This window comes from Chlorocebus sabaeus, chromosome 2, assembly GCF_047675955.1.
Source record: "Chlorocebus sabaeus isolate Y175 chromosome 2, mChlSab1.0.hap1, whole genome shotgun sequence".
NCBI classification, from domain to species: domain Eukaryota; kingdom Metazoa; phylum Chordata; class Mammalia; order Primates; family Cercopithecidae; genus Chlorocebus; species Chlorocebus sabaeus.
In genome coordinates, this window is record NC_132905.1 from 56,459,514 (window position 1) to 56,472,003 (window position 12,490).

Sequence of the window (12,490 nt, forward strand, 5' to 3'; positions counted from 1 at the left end):
TGCTGCACTCCAGCCTGGGTAACAAAACGAGACCCTGCCTCAAAACAAAACAGAAAACACCAGAATGTACAATTCTGTGACTAGTCAAAGACAAATCATAGAACTATTTTGATTACAAGTGCAAAGTAATTTTAATGTTGGTTATAGATTTACTTTCTTATTCCCCTAATAAGAGTCAAAAATCATGGTTAGATGCTACGAAGTAGGTGGCCATGCCTTAACCTGATGCATGTTGTCAGGCCCAAGGGCCCCTTCCATCCTTGTCAAGGGCTAACCTTCTGTCCTTTCATATAGCGTATACAGACAGTTTTAATCAAAATTTATTTCCAAATGTTTTGAACTTCCAGAAGTCCTACAATTATATCAACAGTGTGTCACATTTTCTTTTGGCCTTATCTCTTTTACAGCCTCCAATGAAACAAAATGCATAGAGCATGCGTTACACATTTGCTGTCTTTTGGTTAATTTTGAGAATTTGGCTTCCAGCTCCAGTATGAAAAGACTCTGTGAGCCCAAGGGACATTGGAATGCAGATGAAATGCTAAATACATTTTCTTTATTTTAGGATTTTTAAGACCACTTCAGCAACTTTAAAACGTAAAGTTTAATTAGATTTAACATTTTTTCACTCCCTTCTCCTTTCCTAAGTGAAATTTTATTTTACATTTATATTTGATTTGTTTCTCTTATTTGTTGTTAGTGACAGAGGGAAGATCGTTGTCCCCTTTGTTCCTTATCTGTGTTCTTCACATCCCTGCCAGAGCGGGGGATTAGGGACATTTCCTCATCTGCTGCAGCTCTTCCCACATGGTCCCTGCTGTGGTGCATGTGCGGACAGCAGGCCGGCTCTTTTGGCTCCTGTAGTTTTATGGCCTGCTTGGTAATATAACCCCAAGCTCTTTCACTTGTTCTGTATACAGTGGAACCCTGGAGGGGAAGCTAGTTACGGTTTGGTCCTCACACATGTTTTTTATTATTATTATTACTATTAAGACAGAGTCTTGCTCTGTCACCCAGGCTAGAGTGCAGTGGCGCGATGTCAGCTCACTGCAACCTCCGCCTCCTGGGTTCAAGCGATTCTCCTGCCTCAGCCTCCTGAGTAGCTGGGATTGCAGGTGCCCACCACCGTGCCTGGCTAATTAATTTTTGTGTTTTTAATAGAGACGGGGTTTCACCATCTTGGTCAGGCTGGTCTCAACTTTCTGACCTTGTGATCCACCTGCCTTGGCCTCCCAAAGTGCTGGGATTACAGGGGTGAGCCACCGCGCCCGGCCCATACATGTTTATTATTATTGTTAGTTAATAACATGCCAAAATACCTCTGTTGAGGGCTTGTTATACAGGCCCTGTGCAAAGCAAACACTCTTTCATTCTTTATCTTGTTGAATCCTCACAACAATCCTAAGAGGTGAATATGAGGATTACTGCCATTCTGTAGGTGAGGTGCAGCAGGGTAACCTATGGAAGGTCACTCAGCACATAAGTGGCAGAACCTGGATTTGAACCAGCAGCTGTCTTTAGAACCTGAGCTTCACTGATATCTTTGCTTCACTGTAAAATTCACATCTTCTTGGCTTATTGGCCTTTTCTGTTATCTTTTTCTTTTATTTTGAGACAGTTTCGCTTTGTCGCCCAGGCTGGAGTGCATTGGCACACTCTGGGCTCATTGCAATCTCCTCCTCCCAGGTTCAAGTGATTCTCCTGCCTCAGCCTCCTGCGTAGCTGGGACTACAGGTGCCTGCCACCACACCTGGCTAATTTTTGTATTTTTAGTAGAGACAGGGTTTCTCCATGTTGGCCAGATTGGTCTGGAACTCCTGACCTCAAGTGATCTGCCCACCTCCGCCTCCTGAAGTGCGGGGATTACAGGCGTAAGCCACTGCGCCTGGCCCTTTTCTGTTATCTTTCTGTGTTTATTGAGTCTACTGGGACTTTCCTGCCTTCTCCGTCATGATCAAGGAAATCAGCGGAGGGGTTTTTGGGCCTCATTTGGGCCTAGGAAGGGGAGCAGTGTGCCCTGAGGCCAGAGTGCCCTTCCCCTCTGAGCAGTGATGTTCATCCAGGGTTTTAGTCCTGTTTCTGCTGCAGAAGATGTTATTGGTTCCATTCAAGTCAATTCTGTGACTTATCCATCAATAAGACACTTTATCTGTCAGCCCTTGTGCTAGGCTCTGGGTATATAGTGCCAAGTAAGAATGATGCAGTTCCTGCCCTGAAGGAGCTCATGGTCTAGAGAAGAGAGATACTAAACCAGTGTGGCTGTTTCTGCCGCAGCATGGTAAACGTTCCTAAGAAACCTCCTGCTCTGCAAAACCGCTGCTAAAACTCTCAGGGCTTATGGGAAAAATGGAGTTAATAGCAGAACGCCAAAGTCCTGTGGCTGGGTTGGAAGGCAGTAGGCACTTGTTTTTTATTTTCATAAGATATTTTCAGGGGCTTCTGCTGCCAGTGCTTAGGGCTTTTTTGCTGAAGGCCGTCATTTTATTCCCACTATTCTGGCTCTCCTTGTCTGAGAAAACCCACCTCTGCCCAGATACAGCCTCTGTGGTATATGCACTTTCATTTACCAGTTGTATATGAGCGATTCTCCTTTCAGAAACAAGTGTCCGCAGAACCTTCTGAGGTGACTGGTGTGGTGCATGCTTTGAGGGAGTGTTAGGGATGAATAACGGGGTTAGGCGCTAAGGTGGTGGCTGCACATGTGCTTGGGCACGATTTTGCCAGAGCTGTGTGTAGGTCATTTGTTGAATCTTCCTGACTCATCAAACCAATCCCCATGCAGAATGTTGTTGATCTTTATGCCTGTATGTGGGTATGTACTGTTGCCCTTCGTTAAATATTGACTGGCGCATGCTGTTTAAATTGGAAACACCCCCACTATTTTTCTTTTATATTTTACATAAAGTGTAAAAGATTGGAGACAATTTCGCCATGTTGCCCAGGCTGGTCTCAAACTCCTGGGCTCAAGTGATCTGCCCGCCTTGGCATCCCAAAGTCCTGGGATTATAGGTGTGAGCCGCTGCATCCGGCCTATTTTTCTTTTAAAAACTCTCTGAGCCTCTTCTTCTATTGTAATGACCTGGAGCACTGGACAGACCAGCCTCAGAGGAGAGATGAGGTTTTCCCAGCATGCTCCTGCTCAAGCACTGAGCATCCCACATCCCTAGAAACCCTTAAGTCCTGGGCAAACTAAGATGACTGGACACTCTAAGAAGCAGCCCTGTGGCAGTGCAGTTCTCAGGAAAACCTGGCCAGGTGATATCCTGAATGCATTGTGTAAAAATGCACTCCTCTTTGCATAGGAGACAAGGTAGGGATAGGATGAACATCAGGGCAGGAGGATTAGCTGTCTGCTTCGGCTGGAGAAATGACAAAGTTCATGGCCAGGTCCCCAGTAAAGGCACTAGAGTACCCAGCTCTAGGCAGGTGCGTGACTGGCCTGAGCAGGTTCAAGAATTTCAGGGACAGACTTGGATGGAGGAGTGGAAGAGAGACCACATTGCTGAAAAACACTGTTGGCAATCTGGCAACTTGGTCATCTGGTGCACTGGCTGACTTCTATGTTTGTTAGCGGCAAAGACAGCCGGGAGAGAGATTTAAGCTGAGATGAGAAGGATAAGAGAAGCTGCAGGCTGTAGTATCAGGAAGTGTTTTCGTGTGGGCCCATTTAGAGGCTTTTCCTGTGTCCCAGCAAGCTCCCTAGGCTTGCACACATTTTCCCTTCTCCCTTCCTTTCTTCCTCCCTCCTTCCCTTCCTGCCTTCCTTCCTCCTGCTCACTCTTCCACTCTCCTTCAATCCCTTCCTTCCTTTCTTCCTTCTAAAACGGCCGCAGTGTACCCTCTTCCCCTTTCTACTCTCCTCCCCCGACTCCTCCCCACTTCTCATCCTCGGCCTCACCATGTTGCTGGGCTCCTTCCAACCTGGTGGTCTCAGGGCAGTTGGCTTCATAACATGGTGCTGGCTTCCTTCACAGTGAGCATTGCAAGAGCAGGTGTCCCAAGATGGTAACAGATGTGCTGATCCCTTCAGACCAGGCCTGGAAAGTGGCACAGCCTCACTTCTGTCATACAGTGTTGGTCAAAGCAGTCTCACAGCCTACCCAGATTCAAGGGAAGGGGATACAGTCCCACCCTGCAATGGCAGGAGTGTCAAAGAGTTTGCAGCCATCTCTAGTCTTCCACAACTCGTAACCCTGCTGCTCTCAAAGGGTGGAACTTTCCTCATTTCATGGCTGTTTCTCAAATCATTGCTTTAGGGGAAAAACTCCAGTGCATAGTCCTATCATATTTTCCATTCTACTGAGAATGAGCTAAAGGTTGAGGGTGCATTATTGGTTCCTCAGACTGACTGAATAGGCACAGGAAACTGGGTCACTTGTGTCCTCTGCAGCCCCTCAAGGATCTCCAGCCTTCACATGAATGCTGAAGGCCTCATTTGACAGGAGGCATTGAACACTCTCCAAGTTGAGTGTTAAACATGCATTGCTTTTATAGTTAGAAAAAAAAAAAAGTTATACCAAAATGGAATAGTGGAGAAGAGCAACCTCCACTCAAGCTTCTAGTTCCAGCTCTGAGGCGTTTGTAATGGGCTCAGGAAAACATTCACCGGTCAGCTTTGTTCAGGAAATCAGAAGCTGCTGCAGTATTCAAAAGGATTACCTGTGTATTCTCTGCTGAGCCGGATTTGTTGTGGGCGTCTAAGAGCTAGAGAAATGTGGACAGACATGTTAGGAGAGCAGCAGTTTATGACCACCTCTGCTCTGTGTGCTCCGTGGGGCGTCCATGATGCCCGTGCCTCTCCCACTTCATAATGCAAAAAGGTGCCAGGAGCTGGAAGACCACGTCTAGTTTTTGTTTTGTGCTTGGTACTTGATTTCTGTGGATTTGTTTAATTTTCTACTGTTTACTATTTAAAGCATTTTAACAGCATGAGTGAACTTTCAGTGGAAGCCTGTTTTATATACTTTGGCAAAGACTATGATGCCAAAGGCATTATTTTTCTTGTAAATTTAGGAAATTACAACGTGGGATTGTGTCTTCATTGTTAATGAATGGTAGGGTTGGCAAACTGTGGTACAGGCTGATGCTCTTATGTAAAAGTTTGACACAGATGTCCAACTGATTTTGGCCAAATAGGTTTATGTTTTCTCTCATTCTTTTCTTTCATTCTATTCACTAATTTGCTTACTGACTTCCTTATTTATTCCTGCATGTCACTTTTTTGGTCTTACATGTACATCATCTCCATAGCTACCATTTAGCATCCCTTTTCCCAAATGTATCCACTTTTGTTATTAAACTCTATCTTTTCGTGATTTCCTTGATTTGCTTAGTTGATTATCTATTGTGAACAGCAACCTGATCTTGCCAGTTCTCCCTTCCCCTACCTAAAATAACCATGGTCACCCTAAAAGCAATGTCAGCCACCACAGTAGCTCACACCTGTAATCCTAGCACTTTGGGAGGTCGAAGCAGGAGAATCACTTCAGCCCAGGAGTTCTAGACCAGCCTGGGCAACATAGCAAGACCCCATCTCTACAAAAAAAAAAAAAAAGAAAGAAAAGAAAAGAAAAGAAAAAATTAGCTGAGTGTGGTGGTGCACGCCTGTAGTCCCAGCTACTTGAGAGGCTGAGGCAGGAGATTGCTTGAGCCCAGGAGTTAAAGGCTGCAGCAAGCTATGGTCACGCCACTGCACTCTAGCCTGGGTGATGGAGTAAGACCCTGTCTCTAAAAAAATTTTTTTTTAAAAAGCAGTGTCAGTGGTATGGTGGGGTTTTGCACTTCTGCAATAATGGCAGTGTGCCTTATGCACAGCAGGTGCTTTGTTATTTTGTGCAGTGAATGCCTCTGGGTCTCAGGAGATGAGGACTGGCCCATTTTGGTGACTTTGCCATCCTTTCTATTCTTTCCATTCTCTCTGGGCTCTTTCCCCCTCCTGTCCTTATTCTCCTTCCTCACTTTTATCTCATTTCCTGAATTTCCTCCACACTTCTGGCCATGAATTGCAGGATCAGCTCTTTCTCCTTGCCCAAGAGTCTATTATGGCGATTCAATTGGAAGAAATAAAGACAAATTTTAAAAGAAGATACAGGCATAGGTAGAAAGAAACTTCTGTTCACTGTTGTTACAATCCAAGTAAGTAAGGTGACTTGGGATGCAAGGAAAAGTCTGAATCATTCAACAGGAGGAATGGGAAGAGTTCAAAACCTTATTGATTCGGGGACTATGAATTCAGAAAAAAAAATATATAGAATATATTATATTCTCTATATATAATTTTTTATAATATATATATAATATAATGTATAAACATATACACACACACATATATATTTGTGACCATATATATGAGGGTTTACTTCTGGACTCTCAGTTCTATTTCATTGTTCTATGTTTCTGTCCTTACACAGTACCATACTGTTTTGATTACTGTAACTTTGGAGTAAGTTTTGAAATTGGGAGGTGTGAGTCCTCTAACTTTATTCTTCTAATTAATGCTTGAATAGGTAGTATGATGAGGTAGTTCAGATATCAAAATGATATGAAAAGGTCTAAATTGGAAAGGTTTGCTCTCATTTGTGTCTCTGTCCAGCCTGTTTTGCTTGCTCTCTAGAGATAATCATTCTATTAATTTTTTCTATCCATCTAACCATTTGCAAATGTGAGCAAATATGAATTTTTAAAAAATATTTCCCTTTCTATACAAAAGGTATGATGTGAGGTACTGTTTTATATCTTGGCTTTAAAAAAAATTTCACAGTGTGTTCTAGAGATTATTTTCATACCAGTTCAGAGAGACTTTTTTTTTCTCTTCTATTCTGAACAAATTAAATCTCTGTTTTTAAACTGCTGTGTACTGTTCTATAGCAGGACTATAGCCTGGCTTATTTAATAGATCTTGTATTGTTGGACTCCTGGGTTATTTCTCATTTTTGTCTCTTAAAAACAGTGACATGATGAATACATTTGTATGTGTGCCACTTCATATGCAGTCGGGAGATACCTGTTGGAGAAATTCTCAGAAGTGGGATAGATGGTGCCAGATGGCTGTTTGTAGGCACCGCACCTTTCTGCAGTATAAGACTACCATATTTCTCCTAGCTCTGTTGGCAGAGTGTATTTTGAACTTCTAGACTTTCACCCATCTGATAGATATCCCATTGTAGTTTTAATGTACAGTGTGTGGTTGGACATTTTTTCAGATGTTTGACTGACTTGTATTTCCTTTTCTCTTAGCCGTTTATGTGCTTTGTCCTTTTTTTGTTGTTTTTTTGAGACAGGATCTGGCTCTTTGTCATCCAGGCTGGAGTGTAGTGGCATCATGATCATGGGTCACTGCAACCTTGACCTCCCAGGCTAAAGCAATCCTCCCACTTCAGCCTCCTGAGTAGCTGGGACCACAGGCATGTACCACCATGCCCAATATAAAAATTATATATAAATACATATGTGATATTAATACATATTAATATGCATATAATAATACAAAAATTATATATATACATATGTTTACATATATGTATACATATAGAGACATATATAATTATATACACACACACATATATATAAAAATTTTTTTTTTTTTTTTGAGATGGAATTTTGTTCTTGTTGCCCAGGCTGGAGTGTAATGGCATCATCTTGGCTCACTGCAACCTCCACTTCCCTGGTTCAAGCGATACTCCTGCCTCAGCCTCAGCCTCCAGAGTAGCTGGGATTACAGGCATCCACCACCACGCCCAACTAATTTTTGTATTTTTAGTAGAGACATGGTTTCACCATGTTGGCCAGGCTCATCTTGAACTCCTGATCTCAGGTATTCCGCCTGCTTCGGCCTTCCAAAGTGCTGGGATCACAGGCGTGAGTCACCGTGCCTGGCTATTTTTATACTTTGTAGAGACAGGGTCTCACTATGTTACTCAGGCTGGTCTCAAGTTCCTAGGCTCAAGCTATCTTCCCACCTTAGCCTCCCGAAGTGCTGGGATTACAGGCATGAGCTACCTCCCCTGGCCTGTTCATTTTTTCTGTGAAGTTATTTGTCAGGTTCTTTATTTCTGTGAGTGCTTTATACATGCTATGAGTTGCGAATATCTTTCTCTATTTTGTCATTTGCTCTTTGACCTTGCTTAAGGGACTGCTGGGTAGACAATTTTGATCCTTAAGCAGTAGATTGTCAGTTTTTTGAAATGGCTGCTGGCTTTTGAATCAAGTTTCCTATGATTCATATGACATTTTCTACTCTAAAATTACAAAGAAATTTGGCTATTTTTCCCTCTCCTGCTTTTTTTTTTTGGAGATGACTCTCACTCTGTCACACAGACTGGAGTACAGTGGTGCGATCTTGGCTCACTGCAACCTCTGCCTCCTGGGTTCAAGCGATTCTCCTGCCTCAGCCTCCTCAGTAGCGGGGACTACAGGCACACACCGCCACGCCCGGCTAATTCTTTGTATTTTAGTAAAGACAGGATTTCACCGTGTTGCCCAGGCTGGTCTTGAACTCCTGAGCTCAGGCTATCTTCCTGCCTCGGCCTCCCAAAATGCTGGGATTACAGGCGTGAGCCACCACACTCGGCCTCCTCTTCTGCTTTTTTGCTTTCATTTTTTACTTTGAAATCTTTTATCTGTTTGTAGTTTATCCCATATAAATGTAAAGCATGGATTGAACACTTATCTTTTTCTTCAGGTATTTACTAAATGGCTTCCCAAAACTATTTATTTAAAAAGCCACCTTTAGCTTTACTAATTTGAGTTTCTGGCTTTATCTTCCAGTAAATTCTTGTATGTATTTTTGAACTTTTAAACTTTATTATTTTTAGTTTATAATTTTAATTTAAAAAAACTTCTATTCACTGAAAAAATTTGGTTTCTATCCTTTTTGTCCGTCTGTCTTATCTGTTTATATGGTGAACATACTCTTTTAGTTATTGAGGATTTTTACTATGCTTTCCTATCAGGTAAGATTAATTTCTCCCACATTGTTCTTTAGAGTTTTTCCTAGCTCTTCTTAAATGTTTATTTTTTCATATGAATTTTTAAATCAGCTTATATACTTCCAGAAAGTAATCATATTATTTTTACCTGGAGTGTGTTAAATTTATGAATTCTCTGGGTCCCTGCATTAGACACATTAAGGTTGGCTGCCTGTTTACATATCCCTGCTTTGGGTATCTAAGAGACCCCCAAACTCAATGTGTCTAACCCTGACCTCTTAATTTCACTTCCTAACCCCAAACCATGACACTGTCAGCTTACCTATCTCAGTTGGTGGCAACGCCAGCCTTCTAGTGGCTTCGGCAAACAACTGAACCAACTAAAATGCTGGATGGAATATATTTCTTTAATTCTTTTGTATTTCATTTTATTCATTTTTATTTTTAAAAACTTTCCTACAGCTTTCATAGGCCTTTTTTTTTTTTTTTGAGATAGGATCTCATTCTGTCACCCAGACTAGAGTATAGTGTCATGATCATAGCTCATTGCAGCCTTGAGCTCCTGGGCTCAAGCAATCCTCCTGTCTTAGCCTCCAAGTACCTGGGACTATGGGCATGTGCCACCATACTTAAAGAAAAAAATTTTTAAGAGGTAGAGTATTGCCTTGTGACCCAGGCTGGTCTTTAACTCCTGGTTCAAGTGATCCTCCTGCCTCTCACCCTCCCAAATACCTGGAACTATAGGTGCATGCCACCACACCTGGCTGTTAACTTTTTATTTTGAAATAATTTAGGCTTACAGAAAAGTTTGACAAATAATAAGCTTCATCCAACTTCTATTGATAACATCTTACATAGTACAGTTATCAAAATGGGGAAATTAACACTGGTAACATACTATTGGCTGAACTACAGACCTTATTTGAATTTTGCCAGTTGTCCCACTGATGTCCTTTCTTCTGGTCCAGGATTCAGTCCAGAATTCCAAACTGTGTTTAGTTGTTGCAGCTTCTTAGTCTCTCCCAAAATGTGGTGATTGCCTTGTCTTTCCTTGTTTTTCATGACATCACCACTTTTGAAGAGTCACTTATTTTGTCAGTTTGTAGAATGTCCTTCATTATGTGTCTGCTTGATGTCTTCTCATGATTAAAGTTAGGCATTTTTTGGCAGGAATACTACGAAAGTGATCTTGTACCCTTCTCAGTGCCTTGTGTTGGGGCACATGATGTTGATGTGTCTCATCATTTGCCAGATTTTTCTCTGTCAAGTTACTGTTTTCCACTTTGTAATTGGTCAGTGTTTCTTGTGGAGATAATTTGAGACTATGCAAATATCCTGTTACTCAACCTGCTCTCACTCACTAATTTTAGCCTCCATCCATGGTCTTTGCCTATAACACTTATTACTGAAGTACTTGCTTAATCAATCCATCTTTTTTTTTTTTTAAATAAGTTTATTCCATATATATTTTGCATTAGAAATGTAAAAATAAATTAGGACTTTAAAAAAATCTTTTGTATTTTTAATAATGGTTATATTCTTAAATGATCTGCTTATGCCAAAATGGCTGGGTGAATCTCATTATCTTGGTTAGCCTTCAATTACTAGCTCCAGGACATCTTGGGTAATATATTTACTTTTTAAAAGAAACTTTTTGGGCAAGGCACGGTGGCTCATGCCTGTAATCCCAGCATTTGGGAGGCCGAGGCAGGCAGATCACAAGGTCAGGAGATCGAGACCATCCTGGCTAACATGGTGAAACCCCGTCTCTACTAAAAATACAAAACATTAGCTGGGCATGGTGGCGGGCGCCTGTAGTCCCAGCTACTTGGAGGCTGAGGCAGGAGAATGGGGTGAAACTGGGAGGCGGAGGTTTCAGTGAGTGGAGATCGAGCCATTGCACTCCAGCCTGGGCAACAGAGCGAGACTCCATCTCAAAAAAAAAAAAAAAAATTTTTACTTTAAGTTCTGGGATACATGTGCAGAACGTGTAGATTTGTTACATAGGTGTACGTGTGCCATGGTGTTTGCTGCACCTATCAACCTGTCATCCAGGTTTTAAGCCCTGCATGCGTTAGGTATTTGTCCTAATGCTCTCCCTCCCCTTGCCCCCCACCCCCCGAAAGGTCCCGGTGTATGATGTTCCCCTCCTTGTGTCCATGTGTTCTCATTGTTTAGCTCCCACTTATGACGTCTTTTTAAATATACTGATTTACTGCTTAGGAGGTGAGGAAGATTGTTCAGGGTGCCTGAGTTACCTGACTGCAGGAAAAAGAGGTCCCTACATAGTCTTCTTAAAGAAGCGTGTTTCTTTTGCTAGCCAAATAAGAGTTTCATTTTGAAACAGGAAGGGAATTTGATTTTTTTCAGTCTTTTTCGCTAAGTGTTAACCTGGTAAATGCGTTTCCTAATCGTGAGCCATGCTGATTAAACCTTCTCTGGCCACTGCATAGTGTTCTTCTAATATATGCCTGCAAGAAATTTCCCAAGTGTTGTTAGTGTAGAATTTTTGCATCTGTATTCAAAGGAGAAACTTGTCTATGCTTTAAAAAATATTCCTGTCTAATTTTAGTGTGAGGGTGATACTGGCCTTGCAGAACAGAGTAGAAAGCTTTACATCTTTTTCCGTGGTCTGGACCAATTTAAATCACATAAGCATTACTGTTTAATAGAACTTGTTAGTGATCTTTTTGGGCTGGCTTCCTTGGCTATTGCTCTGGTCAGTTTCCCAACATCCCTCAAGTTCCTCTGGGCAGTGAACTTTACTTGTCGTCTCCTTCACAGCTGGATTTTCCAATTTATTGGAAGACAATTTTATAGATTTTTAAAATGGTTTTGAAAGATCTCTATATCTAGAGTCACGTTCATTTTCTCATATGGTTTGGTTGTATTTACCCCCTTTTTTTCTTAATCAGCGTTTTTAGTTTTTTTGGTATTTCATTGTTTTGCTTTAATCTTCTTCACTCTTTTCCCTTCATCTTCTTCGTTTTAATGAGTGTGTGATTTATTTGGTTTGTTTTCCTAATTTCTTATTTCATTTGGTTTTAGTCTTATTTTCTAATAAATGCACTTATGGGGTGAAACTTCAGAGTTTGGTGTGGCTCCTCCTCCCCACATCTGGTTTATCAGCAAATCCTGTTTGCCTCACCTGGGACATACATGCACACGGAAGCTGAGAGCAGAACACCACTTCTACACCCACCCTGGCACAGGCCGTCTGCATCTCTCATCTGAATTTTTGTGACAGCCTCTTAATGGGCCCCGTGCCTCCAGCTGGGTCTCCTTTCAGGCCATACCCAACACATCAGCCTGAGTGAGCCACTTCTCCCATGTATTCTATGGTACTATAATAATAACATACTTTTAACTTAGGAAAACTTACAGGGATCACTTTGTCTTACTTCTCAACAATAATTACAAGAAGAACTATACATGCGTGTGTGTGTGTGTGTATGTGTGTGTGTAGAGACAGAAAAAGAGCATGCACAATAGAGAGAGGGCACGCTACTCCAGGAACTGTGTCATGGGGGTGACAGGAACTGATGGAAGGTGGTTCTGAGCAG

At 41.9% G+C, this 12,490-nt stretch overlaps 1 protein-coding gene and 1 non-coding gene across 2 annotated transcripts in view; one reads left to right on the forward strand and one right to left on the reverse strand.

Annotated features, from left to right (window-relative positions):
• DTD1 (D-aminoacyl-tRNA deacylase 1) overlaps positions 1-12,490 on the forward strand; it is a 184,012-nt gene that overhangs the window by 18,147 nt on the left and 153,375 nt on the right. The gene's annotated exons all lie outside the window — the stretch shown is intronic.
• On the reverse strand, positions 177-297 carry LOC119622330 (U6atac minor spliceosomal RNA). Its single transcript, XR_005238973.2, has one exon. It is a non-coding gene; the product is annotated as a U6atac minor spliceosomal RNA (small nuclear RNA).